The sequence below is a fragment of the Pteropus alecto genome, unplaced genomic scaffold (assembly GCF_000325575.1).
Source record: "Pteropus alecto unplaced genomic scaffold, ASM32557v1 scaffold110, whole genome shotgun sequence".
Taxonomy (NCBI): domain Eukaryota; kingdom Metazoa; phylum Chordata; class Mammalia; order Chiroptera; family Pteropodidae; genus Pteropus; species Pteropus alecto.
The window spans coordinates 3,179,074-3,198,713 of record NW_006431920.1 but is presented as its reverse complement, the minus strand read 5'-3'; positions in this window follow the sequence as shown (position 1 = coordinate 3,198,713).

Genomic DNA, 19,640 nt, shown 5'->3' with positions numbered 1-19,640 from the left:
GTGTTTTCTTCTAATATTTAAAATAATAGTTGAAGGTAGTCATTATTGTCTCCATTTTATTGATTTAATATATATATGTATATGTATATATATATATGTATATATATATATGTTATATGTATATGTTACATAAAATAAAACAACAAATTTAACATCTATTCCCAAACGAGGTAACTTTAGTGAACCTGAGACTTCTGACTTGGGTTTATATACTCCCATTACCTATAAAACGAAAAATAAATAATTTTTTTCAAATGTGCACACATCTTAGATATTAGATAAGATTAAGAAATAATTTTTATGTTTTGTATTTTGGTATGATTATGTTATTGTGGTTATGTTTGCTGTAAAAGCCCTTATCTTTTAAATATGCATATTGAAATACTCATTAATGAAAGTATATGGCCTGGGATTTGCTTCTAATAATCCAATATTAGGAAATGGCTATTAATGAAAGTGGAACGAAATAGAGAAGCAGCAAAGTTGGACTAGTGTTGATAATTGTTGAAGCTGAGTATGGGTATACGGGAGTTCATTATCCTTTTTTTTTTTCTTTTGTATATATTTGAAATTTTCCGTAATGAAAAGTTTAAAAAAATTACATTAACAATATTTTAAACTATCATACTCCTACAATGATATAAACACCCATGAAACTGATTTTAACACTTACTGCCAATCCCTTCTTTCTACAACTTCTCCCATTCTGAGTTTCTAATCATTTAATGACCAAGTTCAGCTCTTTGGAAAATCTTTTTCAGGAATTATTATTAGTAGTATTTTTTCAGGAAGGCTGGATACGAGCTATTTGTGAAAGCTAAATATGAAAACGTGTCTGTTGTTTTTATCATTTGACATGGATATTCTTGAACCCAGGAACATTTTATACTAGCATCTGACTTACTTATATAATGTGCTGGTGACTTGACATAAATCTGCTTTGACTCAGAAATAGCAAGGATCAGCTCTGATGATTGTTTTGAACTGTGACACATGCTAAATCAATTTGCGAGTCACAAAAGCATAAGCACTGTGACCTACAGTACTTGGAGAAGTTATGAGAAAGCATTTATTTCTGTTCATATCTTCTGCCTGCTATACTAAAGCAAGTTGACATTTTTTCCTGCGATATTACTGAGACTTGCTTCTGCTGACCCGTGAATTCTAATACTTTAGTTGACTTGACCAGCAAAGAGTGATACAGTTTCGTGAGAAGCTGCATGACCAAACTACGCTCTTCAGATATCCCATTCTTAAAATCTTAGAAGTTGTAAGGTTTTTATTTTTTCTCATTGTCCTACATTAGTTTTGATTTTATAAGGAAAAGTTACAGAAGTTAGAGGCATGTATGTTTGTGTGTATGTCTGTGTATTGCCGGTGGTGGAATGAAATTAATAGGAAAACTTGTGTTGAGTCCTATTGCATCCATACATCCGTGAATCCATTAATTCATTCAAAGAAGTTAATTGAGTATTTAGTTCACACTAAGCAATGTGCTCGGCTTAGGGGTACCCTCCATACCTGCCTTTATGAACTTTCCGTCTCAGTGACAATGATTCCTTTGGGAGAGGATAAGAGGCCTAAGAGGTTAGGACAAAATTAGGGTCTATTGCTCACAGGTCCATAGAGGGAAACTCAAGCCCCTCTCACTATGACTTCCTGCTTGAGTATGGCAAATGACTCAGACCAAACATTTTTAATAGGGGATTCATGGACCACTTACAGATCTTGAGAGGGCCCATGGAGCCAGTTAGTGCTTTGAGTATTCTTTCTGGGACATGATCTATCCACAGATTTCTTCAAAGTCTCAGAACAACTTGGGATGTTAAAAGGGTTGAGAGCCACTGCCTTGCCAGCTTATGTTCCTAACGCATAAATAATGACAACTCATTAATGGTGATACATCAATTCTTCTCATCCACATTTCATGGGAGAATTCTAAGAGACTGCTGATGCATTTTAGTAGCAGAATACAAGGCGATCCATTTAAAATGACAGATGATTTAGCAAGACAAGGCTTTTTAATCAGTTCTTCCTTGGCATGGCTCATTTTCTTCTGAGATTTGCCATTAATTGTTAGAATTACTGTTACTCACGGAATAGGAAAGATATAGTGCTTATTTTTTAAAGAGCGAAAGTCTTTTTGTTTGGAGCATTGATAGTTTGGGCTTAGCACAATGGTCCCAGAGGATAATGGCTGAGGTTTTTTGCTGTTGCTGTTTTCTCTTTTTTGAGTTCAACACAGAATATCTACTTAATATTTATTAAGCTGAGTTTCTTCAGCTAGGATTTGGCATTGTACAAAATATTCTTAAAGTAGAGTAGAGGTAAAAAGATCTTTACAAATTGAAATGCGATGCCCTTATTTCTAAATATTTTAATGGTCACAGATATATTTCAACTGTAAATATTAAATGCATGTTTAACACTCTAAATTTTGTGTAATGTCAACACTACAAAATATGTAAACTATATTATGCAGATGTGAAAAAAATCCAGTTACTACATAAACAATACTTACACCATTAACAGCTTTATGACATGAAATGTACACATTGACTTAAAAATCCTAGCTTTGAGCCCCAAAAGTGCCTTTGAAATGTCATTGTATTGCTACAAATAAAATTCACAATATATAATTGAAATTTTTTTGAAAATACCAGCTGCTTAGCATTGAGCTATAACCCAAAGCATAACATAAATACCCTGAGGCTCATACAGATATAAATAAATGTTGCATAAATAAATAAGTGAGGGAGAAGAGATAAATTTCCCATGCAGAAAAATTTCAAATAATTTATCTAGATAGTCCATTATCAAGGAAAGGAACATAATTCCCCACTCAAGTCTGGGATCTGCATCGTGACTTCCTTCTAAAGAGGACAGGATGAAAAGAAGGACAATAAAAGAGTGACTTTACAGTGGAGAAACTTGACCCTTTCGAAACCCATAACCTCAGCCTAATCATGAGAAAAACATCAGACAAATTCCAGTCGAGTCTAAACACCTAACCAGCATCCCTCAAAACTATAAAAGTCAACAAAATCAAGGAAAGTCTGAGAAACTGTCACAGCCAAGAGAAGGCTAAGACATACTTAGTGATTGTAAAATGGTGTCCTGAATGGGATCCCAGAACCAAAAAAAAAAGGACATTAGGCAAAAACTAAGGAAATCTGAATAAGATATGGATGTTAGTTAATAATAATGCATTGACATTGGTTCATTAATGGTGACAAATGTAAAACATTAATTTAAGATGTTAATAATGGGAGGAAGTTGGTACAGAGTATATGGGGCATTCATAATTTTTGTATAAATCTAAAACCTAAAACTGTTCTAAAATTTAAGTTATTTTTTAAAATGTCACCTGTCTAAATACTTCAGATAAAATAATGCAAGACAGTCGCTACGGAAAACAGTCTGGAGGTTTCTCAAGAAATTAAAAATGGTTATATCTTAAGACCCAGCAACTGCACTTCTGGGTATTTATCCAAAGAAAACCAAAAGAATACTTCGTAAAGATCTATGCACCCTTATATTCATGGCAGCACAATTTGCAATAGCCAAGATATGGAAGCAACTTAAATGCCCATCAACAGATGATTAGATAAAGAAGTTATGGTTCATATGTATAATAGAATATTACTCAACCATTAAAAACATGAAATCCTACCATTTGCAACGTCATAGATGGACTTAGAGGTTATTATACTGAGTGAAATAAGTCAGACAGAGAAAGATAAATACCATATGATTTCACTTATATGCAGAATCTAAGGAACAAAAAGAACAAACTAATCAAAAACAGACTCACAAGTATAGAAGACAATCTGGTGATAGCCAGAGAGGGGAGGGATGTTGAGGGGCTGGGAGAATGGGGTGAAGGGTTAAAGAAGTACAAATTAGTAGTTGATAGATGGTCACAGGGATGGGGAGCACAGCATAGGGATTGCAGTTAGCATTAATGGAATGGTTAGGTGGAGAGCCAGAGGAGAGAAAGAGCAATTAGGAGGATCATTTTATAAACTATATTAATGTCTGAGTAATGTACTGTATATTGAAACTAATAAAATAAAATTTTAAAAAAATGAATGCAAGAAAAAAATGGATCTTGTACAAAACAAAAACATTCTATTAGTCTCTAGCAGTATTTCTTCAGAATTAACAAGAGCTTTTAATTTGTCTCTTTCCAGATATCACAGCATTAATCACTAAGAAATTTTCATTCCAAGCAAGACAAAACATTTTGAATGAATATATAAGCACGTTATCCTCCATATGCATAATTTTTAAAAATCCTCCAAACTGAGTTTAGATAGCAGGTTTGTAGCTATGCTCACCAAGCCCATGCTGGAGTTTAGGCCTCGCTGCCAATCCAGCCAACTCTGCTGGGAGCCCCAGCCCTCCCTCTCCCAAGCCCAGCACTGCGGAAAGCTCATGTCAATGATTTGTCAGGTGTGTGCATAATGTCAGGAAATGGAGACACTTCCTGAGTAGCAACAAAACCTCTACAATGTGAATAATGATGGTGTTGATTTGAATCACAACACTTCCAGATAAATTTTTCCAGAAAGAATAAAGCAGGTAGAGAATTCCGATACATGTTCCATTTTTTATACCAGACTTAGCTTTATGCAAAGAAAAATTGGTCAGATTCTCTGAAGATCCTAGTAAATTCACTGACGAATTTGAAAAGCTTATTATGACTTATGCCTTAACCTGGCAAGATTTACAAATATTATTCACAAGTTGTACTATAGAAGAAAAAAAGGGAGGGAGGGAAGAAAAGAAAAAAGGAAAAAGGAAAAGAAAAAGGGAAGGAGAAGAAGAGAGCAGAGCAGAGCAGAGCCCCACGTGGAAACGGTCTGAGATCCAAACTGCAATCTGTTACTAGAATTTTCAGGTGGGAGCTTTACTGTGCTCATTGAGGGGGCTTTGTTTGTTTTCAGGACATCATTTTATGCTTAGCTGAGCAATACAAAACAGAGAAGGTAATGCCGTCCCTTCTGAAAGGCAACCTCTCACAGCGGGATCATCCACTATTTTAAGATGCTTAAAGATTCACGTGTCTTAGTTTAAACCTAACTCTAGTGTCTTCACGATCCATGGCCAAATCTCATGAAAAAGAACAGCTTTTGATATTTTTTCCATTCATTTTCCTAGAGATGGCAAATTCTTTTAAAGGAACCATGGGGTCATTCTGATAAGAGTTTGTAAGACCAGCACCCGCTACCAACTATTAATAACTTACTTCCTGTCACTTGGCTGCAAGGTCTAAAGGTCTAATCTGAGTGTCTTTATTAGCGAAGGTTGTGAAAGATGTGCTCATAAATGTGATCAATTTGGCATCTTGTCAAAATATTCTGTCACTCAAAAGATAGTCATCTCATCTGTTATTTATTTTACAAAAGCAACCTTAGATGTGCAATGTTATTTTTTTATTTAATTTTAATATTAGTTTCAAGTATACAGTACATTGGTTAGACATTTATATAGTTTAAAGAACGATCTCCCTAATTGCTCTCTCTCTCCTCTGGCTCTCCACCTAACCATTCCATTAATGCTAACTGCATTCCCTATGCCGTGCTCCCCATCCCTGTGACCATCTATCAACTACTAATTTGTACTTCTTTAACCCTTCACCTCATTCTCCCAACTCCCCAACCCCCTCCCCTCGGGCTGTCACCAGATTGTCCTCTATACTTGTGAGTCTGTTTTTGATTAGTTTGTTCTTTTTGTATTTCTTGAGAGAAGAATCTGTCTCTCCAACACATTGACTCATTAAGCTGAAGTAAAATCTTGTTTTCACATAATTAGGAAGTTTGAGTTACAGGGATCTTTCAGGATATGGACTGTTCTGTTTCCCAACTTACATGGCTGAATTCCATTTTCATTTTCTCTCCATTAACCATGGAGATAGACAGACACAGAGAGAGAGAGAGAGAGAGAGAGAGAGAGAGATAGAGAGAGCGAGGGGGGAGAGAGAGAAAGAGAGAGGGAGGGAGAGAGAGAGAGAGATCGGGAGGTAAAGATAGGAATTAATCTATTTCAGTTTCAGGAATCAATATGGTATCACTTACTTATAGGACATAAATTCATATAAAAATGATATTCTGGATTCAGACTTCAGATTCAAACACGTCAAATTTCGAATACCCTACTAGTATCTGACCACTTATCTGGTTTCTGTTTGAAAATATGTGGCCGCCATATATACAACCCTTTTTAGGGAGGATGTGGGAGGAGAATCTTTGCTTTAAAAATTAACTTTATAAATTAGAGAACTTGACTAGGTAGTAGATGTTAGAACATCAAGTAAAGATTAATCGGATACCACATGAAATCTTATAAAGCCTCTTTCTTTAAAATTTCCACCAGTGAACTTAGTTATGAAACCTTGTCCTTAGTCAAACTTACAAATTCTGTAATATTAAATGATGAGAACATGTAAGAGGTTTAAGATAAGTTCTAGAAATCTAAATTTCTAAGGTTATTCATATTATTATACCTTTATCTTTAAAGAAAAATACCAATGAACTTTTCCAAGAAGTAACAATTTCTTGGATATTCTTGCCAAAATTTCAAGCATCCCACTTAAAACCTTTTGCAATGGACAATCTAGTTACTCTTAAAGGACATTTTTATTAGTCATCCAAAGAAAACTACATGTATTCATGCTTCTGTGCCCTTGTATGCTTTTTTAATAACCCAATTTCATGCCATATCAGGCAGACATTCTTCTAAACCCAGTGTGCTGGGCCATGGGACGGCAGCATCACAATAAAAAGTCAACAGACCATGTTCCAATTAAAACTTTCACAGTGAGACTTTTTCTGTGGACACACGCATGCTGTGGAAGCCCGGACTGCCATCACCAAGAGCTTGATGACCCTTTTCTTCACAACCCTTCCACTTGTGCGTGAAAGAAGCAAGTTACAGAGTAGAGAGAAATGAGAGCTGAGGCTGCAGAACTCGTAATTCCATTTTAGAGTGGGATCAATGACATGAAAGGCTCGATTCAAAGTTGCATTTAGGAGGTGCCATCTGGCAAACGGAGCCTTCCTGTCAGAGGTGGCATGGCACCAGGAGAAGCTCATCTCTGGAAATAAATGTAAAAGTGACTGAACCATAACGAATGATCACTAGGATGAAAATACAGTAATTTTCTTCTTGCCCGCCTCATATCTCCTTGAATAACCTGATGATCCCGAAATGCTTTCTATAGGCAACGACAGCATCAGAGCGAGGCCGTGTGTCTACAAATGCAGCCCCTCGTCACTCAGCACCACACACACAGGCAGCTTCTTACTCTCCAGACTCCCTGGAAGCTTTCAATCATCCTGTTTGAGGACTGAGCACTACAGCAGGAAGACAGGAAGCTGGTTTGACCGACAACAGGTCAGGTTAGACTTATAGGTGAGGGAATCAAATCGAAATAAAAAGCTTTGCAAATAAACATCATAAAAAACGCTTCATAGTACCTTCTAATATTTTCTTTCTGATACTACCCTAATACTCTCCCAGAGTATTAAATACATATCCCTCCTTTTGAATAATCTGAGCAAAGTTTTAAGGTGGCTGCAGTGAATCGTTGACTTATTATGATTTATCTCATCCGATTCTGTACTTTCAGAAACACACACACACACACACACACACACACACACACATGCACACATACATTCTGCTCATTTGTAGTAGCTTTCTTATTCCAAATATATAATTTCCTACCTCATCCTCATTTCTACTCTTTAATTAATTACATCTCTTCTTTTTACTCTTCTTGTGTTAGCAGTTTTGGCTTTAATTTTACCTGCCTGTTTTTATTTTAAGCCACTTCAAATTCCTTTAGAAAAGGCATCGTATGCATATATACCTATGTGGCTCAGTGAACTGACAAGAACAGCGAACAAAGGCTACATATTGTTTTAAATCATCCCTCGTGCGACTGAGTCTGGTCTCTCCTTTCATAATTTATTCTAATTTAGTAACCTTCCATGAACTGGAAACTCTTTCTTACACAGTTTTATTGTGAAAAAAAATCAATTATTTGTAAACAGAATCATCTTTGAAATGCATAGGGGACAGACTCACCACGGGTAAAGGGGATGCTAGAGAATATTAAAATATCGATCACAACTTCCTACAAAAACAGATTCATAGTTTCAAGTATTTGCACAGAGAGTCGACTTAACGTTAAAACAGCTATTATGAGACTGTACTATTCAGGGGTTTTGGGCTGTAAACAACAGCAATTGATTCCATCCCAACGTGACATAGCATTACAATTATCCTCTAGGATCATTTTCTCCTTTTGGCTTTAACAGTAGAGGTGGTCCCTGTCCTGAACTGTGTTAAGGCACAAAGCATCCCAGCTAATGACTATTTCCTGCCCTCCCTTATAACTGAGTGGTTATGTGACTAGATTCTCAAAAAAATCAAATGCAAAAAAAAAAAAAAATCCCTTCAACTTCTCCCTCCTTTCTTTATAAGGAAATTGCTTGCCCTCCTCTACCTTCCTCCAACTCTTTCCATACAGTGGACTGTGGACATGGTGGAGGTAATCTAGCTTCAGATACAAAGACTAGCATAACATCAAGATATGAACAACAAGATAGAAAGATTCTGACATCCTCTGCAAAAGGTTGCGAAGATGAGTTAATTGACAGTTTTGAATGACATACATCTTAATTCTTACATGACAGAAAAATAATCTATTTGTGAGATTCTTTGCTACAGCAGTTTGGTTTGTATTAATACAATAGACTAATTTAATCAGACACTGAATTTATTGGAATTATATTGGGGAGTTCACAAAAATGATTAGTAATGTTTGAAACCAGGCTTAGAAAATAGTTGGTTATTAAAGGATGTAGGACATGGTCAAAATCCCACCATAGGCTGCTGAGGTCATTGTCCTCCTTTGAATGCTGGAGTCTGTGGTAGCAATCCACAAATGCTCCCAAAATACCCTCAATTTTTCAATCATTCTTCTATGATTCGAAGTTTAGATACTGGACAGAGAAGAATGACAAATATTCCCCACAGTCTACCTTTGGACATGGAGGAGTCCTGCCCATCCTTTTCCTCATTTTTATGCTTAAAAAAATCTTCCACTAAAATTCAGCTATTAATCATACAACTGAAAATATACTCACTTCCTTCCCAGGGAGAGGATAAAAAAGCTCCATGAGCTCCTGTGTCCTGCTCAAAGCCCAGCAGCCTCTTTCACCTCTTCTATTTATGGGGCAAGTTCATAATGATATCATGCACTGTGAACAAAATAGTAACATCATTCAACAGTAAATCTGGTATTAATAGTAAGGGACAAGGAGTTGAAATAAAAGGGAAATTAGTTAAATGTATAGATATATACTTAACACACTTAGAAAGGAATTACAGATTGATGTTTTAGTCCTCATATCTACAATTATCATAAAACTACAGTTGGTTATAAAAATTTTCATCCTCCAATGTCCATCTCGTAGTCCCATTGATTTTAAGCAACATGTCTGCTCGTCAAGATGTCTACCTAGGACAAAGTTGGATGGTTTACATTACCCTAAAAAATGGTAATCATTCATACTGCAATCTCTAGTACCTGTTCTTTATCAGCTCTGAGAATCCCAGATCCCAAAGGCTTTATTTTTTGGTTGTTGTTCTAATAAAGAGACCATATATGGAGCATTGGCTTTAATTGGTGTCATTCCTGATTAAACTTACAATTACTAATGGGCTTGGAACAGCCAATCTATATTTTCCACTGGTCAAGCTGGAAAGTTAATGGACACATGGCTGTGATTACCACCCACGCAGCTTTCAAGTCTTACATTTTGGGGCTTCCCTCGGCACCTATATCATAACACTCTTTTTTCCCATAGAAAATCTTTATTTTTGCTTCTATTTTGGACATAATTTTAACCTTATATAAAAGGTGCAAGAATAACACAAAAATCTCCTGATGCCCTTCACCTAACATCATTTTATTCTTTCTTTTCTTTCCTTCATTATCTCTCTCCCTTCTCCTCTTCTCCTTATTATTTTCCCTTATTATTTTTTCTTAACCATGTGAAAGAAAATTGTACACATGGTGCCCCTTTACCCCTAAATACTATAGTTTATATTTTCTTAAAATAGAGAATTGTCTTAAATATCTGTAGGAAAATTATAAAAATCAAGAAATGAATATGAATGACACACTGTCTAATTTCACACACATCGCTCAGATGTTGCCAGTTCTACAATAAAATCCTTCAGAGTAAAAACAAACAATCAAAAAACATAGAATGTATCTGTTATTTCATAGATTTTTTTCTCAATTCATTTTTGTTGATGGTTCCCTTATGGTTAGATTCAAGTTATGTCTTGATGGTGGAAATACAATAGAAATGGGACTGCCTTTTCAACGCATAACATCAGGATGTACATGTCGCTGATTAGTCTAGTTACTGGCAATGTTAATTTTGTCTGTTTGGTGTTAACATATGATCTATCCTGGACAGTGCTCCATGTGTGCTTGGGAAAATGTGTATTCTGTTGCTGTTGGATGGAATGTTCTCTAAATGTCTAAATCCATCTGGTCTAATGTCTAGTTTAATTCTAATGTTTCCTTATTGATTTCTGTCTGGATGATCTATTCATTGTTGAAAGTGGGATATTGAAGTCCCCTAGTATTATTTTATTGCTGTCCATTTCTCCTTTCAGGTTGGTTAATATTTGCTTTATATAGTTAGGTGCTCCTCTGTTGGGTGCACAAATATTTACAAATGCTATATCCTGTTGTTGGGTTGACCCCTTTATCATTTTTATAATGAATTTCTTTGTCTCTTATTACTGTCTTTGTCTCGAAGTTTATTTTGTCTGATATAAGTATAGCTACTCTTGCTTTCTTTTAGTTTCCATTTGCATGGCAGACCTTTTTCCAACCATTCACTTTCAATCTGCGTGTGCCTTTTAATTCATTAGAAGCACTTTTTTTTTTCAGCATTGAGTATACTTATATTAGCTTCTTTAAAATACTTGTTTACTAATTCTAAAATCTGGGCCATCTCAGGTTTGATCTTCACTGACCGTTTTTCTCTTGAGAATGGGTTCTATTTTCCTAGTTCTTCATATGCCCGGTGATTTTGGATTGTATTCTGGACATTATTAATGTTAAATTAAGAAAATTCTCGGTTTCATTATTTTATGCTGATGAGTGTTGTTTTTTAGATTTTTGTTATTTTTATTTGTTTGCTTGCTTTAGCAGATATTTAACTTGGTTGGACTTGAACTGTACGTACATTTCTGGAAGTTAGCCCTAACCTCAAATAAAAACTTTTGTTTCTTACCTAAGCGTTTTTGAGCCTGCTCCCAGAGATGAAGTCAGGAATAAATCAAATATTTCTTCTCTGGCTCTTTCTTATTTGAAAATATCTCTCTTACTCCCATGGCTACGGTTTTCCCGGTTTATATCCTCTGGTTTCTGTAGCCAAAAAGATTTGTAATTTTCTGTACCTGTCCTAGGCTAAAAAGCACAAACATAGAGAACTCACACTATATAGACCTTGCTTCCAAGCATGGACTTCATATAATCTGCCTACTTCTGTTCTCTCTCCACTAACTACCTTTTGCATTTTTTTTTCAGAGTTTGTAGTTGTAGTCTACAGGAGAGTTTGTCTGGTTGAGCTTTCTTAATCATTACTGAAGAGGGAAATAACAAATTATACTTTTAAATGTTACTTGTATTCTATTGTTGTTTTTTTTAAATCTGCTTCAAAACTCCAATTATACATATGCTATTTCTTCTTGTCTTTCATTTCAACAACTTCTTTCTGAACTTTTTTACTGTTTTCTTAAATATAATTTTTATTATCTTCTCTATTTTCCTGTTTGTTTGTTTGTTTGTTTTAACTCTCCATTTTCGATTACATTTATTCTTTCTCAGGCAACTTGTCATTTAATCTTCATTTCTGATATTATTTTGTCTTTAAAATTTCTTTTCTGAGTTCAGTATACTTTAATTTATTAGGAGAATTTATTAGTTAAATTTCTTGGATTTTTATTTTCTAGATTATTTTGAAGGATAGATAAATGGATGGATGGATAGATAGATAGATAGATAGATAGATAGATAGATAGATAGATAGACAGATGAGAAAGAGAGAGAGAGAGATGATGATGATGAGAGAGAGAGAGATGGATAGATAGACAGACTGTAGATAGACTGACTGTTTTTGCCTCTCTGCATTCTATGGACTGGTCTGGTGGTGGGATGGTTTATATGATTCCAGGTTCAAAAACATGTCTTCAGTCAATGTAGCAAAGAATGATTTTTTACTGACTTAAGGGAAGGAGGTGAGATGAAAGAAAATATATGAAAAGGAGTTTTTGTGTACTTTTTTATGTTTTAATATTGAAAGGTACTGAATTTTCTCCTCTCGCTTATTTTTCCCTTTTCTGTTCAGTTTCCAAAAGTCACTCCTCCATCCTTCTAGCCTATTTTTTCTCTTGAAGCATTACTTTCCCAAGACTGACTCCATAGGTACCAATGTACTTTTAACCTTTTTCCTGTAGACTCTTAAACACACAGTTTCAGTATTTTTGTATCTCTGTGGACGTTCTTTTAGGTTTTTATTTTGTAAATCAATTTAGGCTTGCTACAAACTCCCTTATACTCTCTTTAGTGCAGTTATTCCAGAATCATCTTTGTATTACTCAGATTATGTGACAGGAACAGTGAGCAATAGCTTGCTACAATTTGGTGTTTATTTTTTTACTTATAAGTCATTTGAAGTTTGGATGTTCTATGCTTTCTAGTTATGTTGGGGTATGGGTTTTATGTATTTTTTTGTTTATTTGTTTGAGAAGTTAGGATTGGTGGATCTATGTTCCCACCACTGCCTACATTACTCAAAATTTTTACTATATTGTTAAGAAATGTGAGTCTTCGTTACAAATATAGTACTTCCTTTGTGGATCAGAAAATGAGTGTGAGAACTCTCATTGCTGCTGAATATTTGTATATCTACAGTTAGCTAGGTTAAACAATTTTAAGATGAGCTCAGATATGGACCTACTTCAAAGCAGACTCATGTTAAATTTCCATACGTCATATGACTTTTTGAACTCCAAATATGACTGAAGTTCCTTTATGAGTCTCTCTAAGATGGTGATAAATAACCCCCAGACCTTTAAGTATTATCTTGTTAAATGGCCTCAAGTCTCTGTAAGGAAGACTGAATGCAGATTCATATGCATATGCAAATCATACCGTTGGGAAGTTCTTCTTTATGAGTCCCTAGGCATCTACTTCAGGGACCCATAAAGTAGATGCCTAGGGACTCATATCTGGGAATTTGATAAGGAGCTATGTCTCTCAAGGAGATCTCACTCTTTCTCTTTGTTTATATTTTGTTTAAGTTCAGCAAACCAAAGAGCTGCTTAGTGTACCACCACTAATTTCAGTTGCTGGGATTCTCTGATCAGAAAGTCATCATCAGAGCTCACCCTGAGTTAGGACATTTAGTTCACCACCCTGATCCTAATTGTGAGTCTCGCTTCCACTGTGCTTCTAGCGATTAGATGCTCTTTATTGGTGCCTGAGATCCTACATCCTTTTACAGCACTGAAGTCAGAGAGCCCACTTCCACGGTGTTGTCTTCCACCAGCATCCTAAGCTTATAGTCTCCCTTATCCATGGTTCCACTTTACACAGTTTCAGTTACCCTTTTCCACCTAGGTCTGAAAATATTAAATAGAAAATTCTGGAAATAAACAACTGATAAGTTTTAAATGGGGCATTGTTCTGAGTAGCATGATGAAATCTCATGCTGTCCCTCTTCGTCCCACCCAGAATGTGAATCGTCCCTTTGTCCAGTGTATCCACTACACTACCCACCCATTGGTCACTTAGTAGCCATCTCAGTTATCAGATCGACTGTCAAGGGATCACAGTGTTGTCTTCAAGTAATCCATATTTTATTTAAGAATGGTCTCAAAGCACAAAAGCAATGATGCTGGCAATTCGGATATGCCAAAGAGAAGCCATAAAGTGCTTCTTTTAAGTAAAAAGTATATATGTATAAGAAAAAACATAGGATATATAGCATTTAGTATTATCTGTGGTTTCAGGATACTGGGGTCTTGGAACATATCCCTCAAGGATAAAGCGGGACTAATGTGCCACTAAAATATTTTTCAGAAGTGCTAGAGCTTCCCTCACAAATGACATTTTCAAGGCCTGAGACAGGGCATCTCTTTTCTGCTTTCCTATGGACTACAGGCAGAAGGCGAGTGGTGGATGGATTACACACAATATTCCACTGCAGAATGTCTCCCTTTTTGCTATACAGGATAATTTATGGAACCTCAAGTTACACTTAAAGCCACTTCCACTGCTCCAGCAAGTCGAATCCAGAGTCTCTTCTGCCTTCCAGATTTTAAAATAAATTAATCTGCCTTATATTATATTCTTTTCTATTTGTTCCAGCATCCTTGGCATCCATTCCCAAACACACTGATATATTCTTTATTTTCTGACACAGATTAACAAAGAACTGTAATTTTCTTTGTGCACGAGACCTTCAGATCCATAGGCATGCTATAATCTGCCTCTGCCTCTAGTTCTGTACAAAACAAGAGCTATACGGAACAAGAGAATGGGGAAAATTGATGTCTTTTTGCACAATAGGTGAGGTAGACATGGTATCTTTCAGCCAGGCTGGAACAGTCTCTTTGGACCAGGAAAATGAGCTTGCTTCACTGGCGAGGCAGCGTAGCAAGCTTGTGAAACTCAGGCAGCTCCCGTTCTCCCCAATACCACCACATGAGTAAGCACACCAATTCTCAGAAGCCCATCCTTTCTCAATCAATGCTGGAGGAGATTGGGAAACATTGTATAGCATAGTTCATGCCACTAGCACTGCAGGTATAAACTGTATAAAGCAGAGTATTTTAGCTGACATAAAAAGTTCTTGGTTCTAAGTTTGAGACAGAAATATAATGATTTGAGCTTGTTATTCTTCTTTGAGTTATCCAGTGTTATGACATGTGAACACCCTACCCTGCATCCTTGGAATAACGCATGTCCTTTATACTACTGTATAGCAGTAATCACTTAGTGGGCTTCAACAGGGACTCCACTCCAGGTCACAACAGGCAACGATTTAACAGACAGGTTCCTATCTTTTAATATACTGGAAGACACTTGATTCCCATTGCTTTCATCTTTATGCAAGCCAGATAGCAATCTGAGATTTTCCCAAACTCTATAAAGAAATGCAATCCACTCCCTTAATAGTCTCTTTATTATATATCAAGGTACTTTGTTACCAAAAATATATATATATTTTATATATGTCGAGAGAGAGAGAGAGAGAGAGAGAGAGAGAGAGACTATATATATATAGGCACTAATTTAAACAGCAAAGACATTCATTGGAAAGATATTGAGGAACTCATCTGTGGTCAATTACTTTATTGTCCTCAATTCTTCACCCTTCTCTGTATACACAGACTTAGACTTCGCAGGATCCACTTCCTGTGACATTACAGTTCCTTCCACAAGAAGGATATGTTTCCAATGCCTGCTTGTCCACAGAAGACAAGGAAAATGTAAGGCAGACCTACACTTAAACACAGCTTGGATCCACACCCCATTAAGTCCAGCCTAGAAGAGCCAGGGTCCCGTCAACCTGCATTTACAGGAGTTTGAAACAAGTATTTGTGTCGAATGCCACGGAGCTTTTCATGGGGGCTGGGGAGTGGAGAATTATGCAGAATTATTGTGGATATAGCTGATAGATACATCACAGGATCATTAGGATGACTAGAGAATCAAGCTTGGAATACAGGCAAGAGCCAAAGGAAGCTGGGAATGGCCAAGACCCCACCTCAGAAAGAGTCTGTTTAGGCTGCTGCTGTTAAGGCCATTACTACTGGAGACTGGCCGCTGTCACATCGTATTCCATAACCCTCAGGCACGCACAGAGTCCACGACACCTTCATTCCTGTCTCCGTCCCAGAAAATGGTCACCCCTGACCTCTGTTCTCATTCACCACTCCACTCTTCTGCATTCAAAACTCAGGCTGAAGCATTTAATGAGCTGACCAAGGTCATGCGTCTCTATTTCAATGCCAAGAAGTTGGGAGAAGAAGAATCTGCCTCCCTGATCTTGTGATTCCTGCCAAATATAAAAAGTATTTAAATTCCAGGTAGCCAAAACATGGCAAACATTCATTACACAGCTTTTTTGCCTGAGGGCAAATAGAAATGCAATGAACCCCACAGTCCTGTTTTCTGTCTAGACCGTATCTGAACACAATCGCAGCAGTAACAGCTAAGATATATGACCCATGTGCCAAATACTGTGTTAAAAAGCACAATACATACTTTTATTGTGGAAAATATATTCCCTCTATAGAAATGAGAAAAGTGAGGTTTCAGAAGTTTAAGTAACCTGCTCCAATTCGCACGACAAATAAATGTGGCAAAGCCAAGAGATAACCAGGCTGGTCAGATTGCAGAACCCTTACTCTTAACCACTGTGGTGAACTATTTCTCAAGCATTAAAGAGTCATTTCCAAGAAACAATGAGTTCTCTATTTTTTTTTTTTTTTTAAGACAAAGAGAGTTAGTGGCTCTACATGCATTATCACTATCCTACCTAGGTCTTAATCCCACAGCTAATTAATTGTCTTTATGACATCATATTAAGCCAAGTTCCTTTTTTCGTTTACAGAGGAAATGGAAAATAATTGGTCTTTCTCAAATATCTGAAAACCTGTTATTAAGCTTTCTGCCCTAAGCTTCTCTTATTCAGATCCTCACAACTTTTCTCTGTCTCTATGTGGAGTACACTATTTCTTCTTTATTTTATTTCCTTTAATTAATTTTGAGAAGTGAAATTTCCAACGTTTTTCTAGGGAGAGAAATAATTTTCCATTTTACCTAAGCCTTGACTACCTATGAAAGTTTCTTGAGGTTGGTACTGTGTATGTATGTGTGTGTGTGTGTGTGTGTGTGTGCATGCGTGTGCATGTAAGTGTGTGGCACATCTTTTTATTGCTAATGCTGTTAATAGTCTCTGAGAGACCCAACCATTAGTTGACATTGTCTTCCCTATCGTGTGTGTGTGTGTGTGCGCGCGTGCGTGTGCATGTAGGTGTGTGGCACATCTTTTTATTGCTAATGCTGTTGTTAATAGTCTCTGAGAGACCCGACCATTAGTTGACATTGTCTTCCCTATTGATGTCTTGATACCCTACAAAAAGAAAAATAAAAAGGAGTCATGATAAAGAGGAGGGTGGACGAGAGGACCAGGCCTACATGACTGAGATGCTCATTTGGTCATTAACTAGCTAACTGTCATTGGCACTGCATCATTGGCACTGCACTCCAACTGTCTGAGAATTTACTCCATTGTTTGCATAGCAGTATAAAAAAGACAATGCAGCATATAACTCCGAGCCCAATGCAAAGTGGGTACTCGATGGTAGCAGCTACCCTTCGTGATATTACTCTTGCTATGATATTATTATGGCTGTTGCTATTGTAACGGTGGTGAAAATAGCTATGGATGTTCCAGACATGCTCACTGGAGTCACCGTCTTAGAATTTCTTTTCCTGAATAATGTGCAACAATAATATTGATAATAAAAATATATAACCACTTTCTTCAAGCACTTAAGATTCTACTAAAAAATAATAGTAATATCTATTCCTGGATTTTAAAATTCACTGTCCTATGAAATTATACTTAGGGAAACTTTAGGAATGAGATATCAATGTGAGCATTATATGAGTTATCCATGCTGCAGTTCTCATGTTACTGCCAAGTAACCGAGTTGGTTAAAACCACTAAAACCTACCTAGGATCTAGTGAGAGCCAGGTCCAGAATTGAAATATTTCTCATTGTGTTCCCCTACTTGCCTCACCTCCTTAACGTTTGCTGCTCCTAAAGTAGGAGCTATATTTTGAAGGATTCCTCATAATGTAACTACTGAAGTGTGTATGGCCCAGAGGAGGCAGAAATGATTTCACGATGCTTAAGCCAGCACATTTGAGCGAAACCAGTGAGGAAACACTTATGTGTGTTGGCTGGAACTATTTTCACATGCATTATTTTCATTTTCTTCAATACCTGAAGCATGAAAACTATGGTGGCTTCAGAACTTGAAGCCAATGTGTTTCCGACAACTCTATAAATTATCTTTCAGACAACCCATCGCATGAAATATTGGAATTACTGAGTAAATAAGGAGCCAGATGACTCAAAAAGTATTTTATAGGTGGGGAAACATCATGTCATATCATGGAAATATAAAAAGTCAACTTTATTCAAGGTTGAGATTTCTCTTTTTTAAAATATTACCTTATACTTGGACTGCCAAATCTGAGTCAAGGAATTAATGATGTCAGTTTGAAGAACTGGGAATGGTTTTTGTTTGAATTTCATGCCCTCTCCCCGCATCAGCTGCACAGAAGGAAATGAGAGAATTCGTATTCATGGAGACAGACTGGATGCCATGTCGTAGGCAGGGAGAAAAGTTACCATGGCCTGTTTATACTCGTAGAGGTTACTAGTTGCCTTGAGCCCTTTTAGAAGTAACTAGGGTAATAGCTCTTTAACATTATAAAAAGCAAAGTGTATTAGGTACCACAGCTAAGTAATGTCACTAAGTAATACTAAAATATTTGGGTACGATTGGGATAGGGACAAAACGAAAATTTTACAATTGAATGATAAATAAACTAATTAGCTGAAGAACTTCAAAAAACATCTAGGTGATTTGCACTTAGGACCAAAATAACCACAGAGTGAGAATTATAAATAAAGGAAGTTTTATTTTTATACCTGGATAACATTTCGCTTTGACTATATATTACTATATGTCTTCTATTTCTATTTTTTTATATACAGTGATATACAGTAGAAAAGATGCCTTCAGATCCCATTTGTTTGTTTTCTTCTGTAATATAAGTAACATAGATGAATTTGTGCACCAAACAGAATACAGTTATTTCCCTCCAACACACATTCCATTAGGCATCTGGAAAACATTTGAGGTCACGCTCCACGATTCTCAGATGAGAGAATTGATATGAACGAGAAATGGTGGTGCTCCTCCAAGGAATGAAAAGATTTGAAAATGAGTTTTTATCTTCTTTCCTAGATGCATTTTCCAGTCTTTACTGAAGTACAACAAAATGGACTCGAGACTCAACAGCAGAGCCCACACAGAAATGACCTGACCTTGTGCTTCTGCTGTCAATCAAATAATCACGTTTACCAGATACATCAAAAGAGTGTTCTTAATCCCCTCTTTACTCATGGCATTTTACTTCCAGTTCTTCGGTACCACCTTCCCAGGAAGCAATTTTTGTACTTCTGTCACTACCTGGAATGACAGGCCCAGCTGTCAATGACCTAACAGCCCATTCTACTATGACCAGATATTTCAGACAAGTGTTCCATTGCACATGGAACAAGAGGGGGTGGGGCGGACTCTCTGTGCCTGCCCCATCATGGGACTATTTCTTGCACAATCGTTAATGAAGGATTCTCAACTCTCAGTTGTCCATGGATACGATTACAATCATTTGGATGGCAAAAGTTGTCCCTTTATTTTTTTGCTAACTTCTATTGGAACTCTAGCA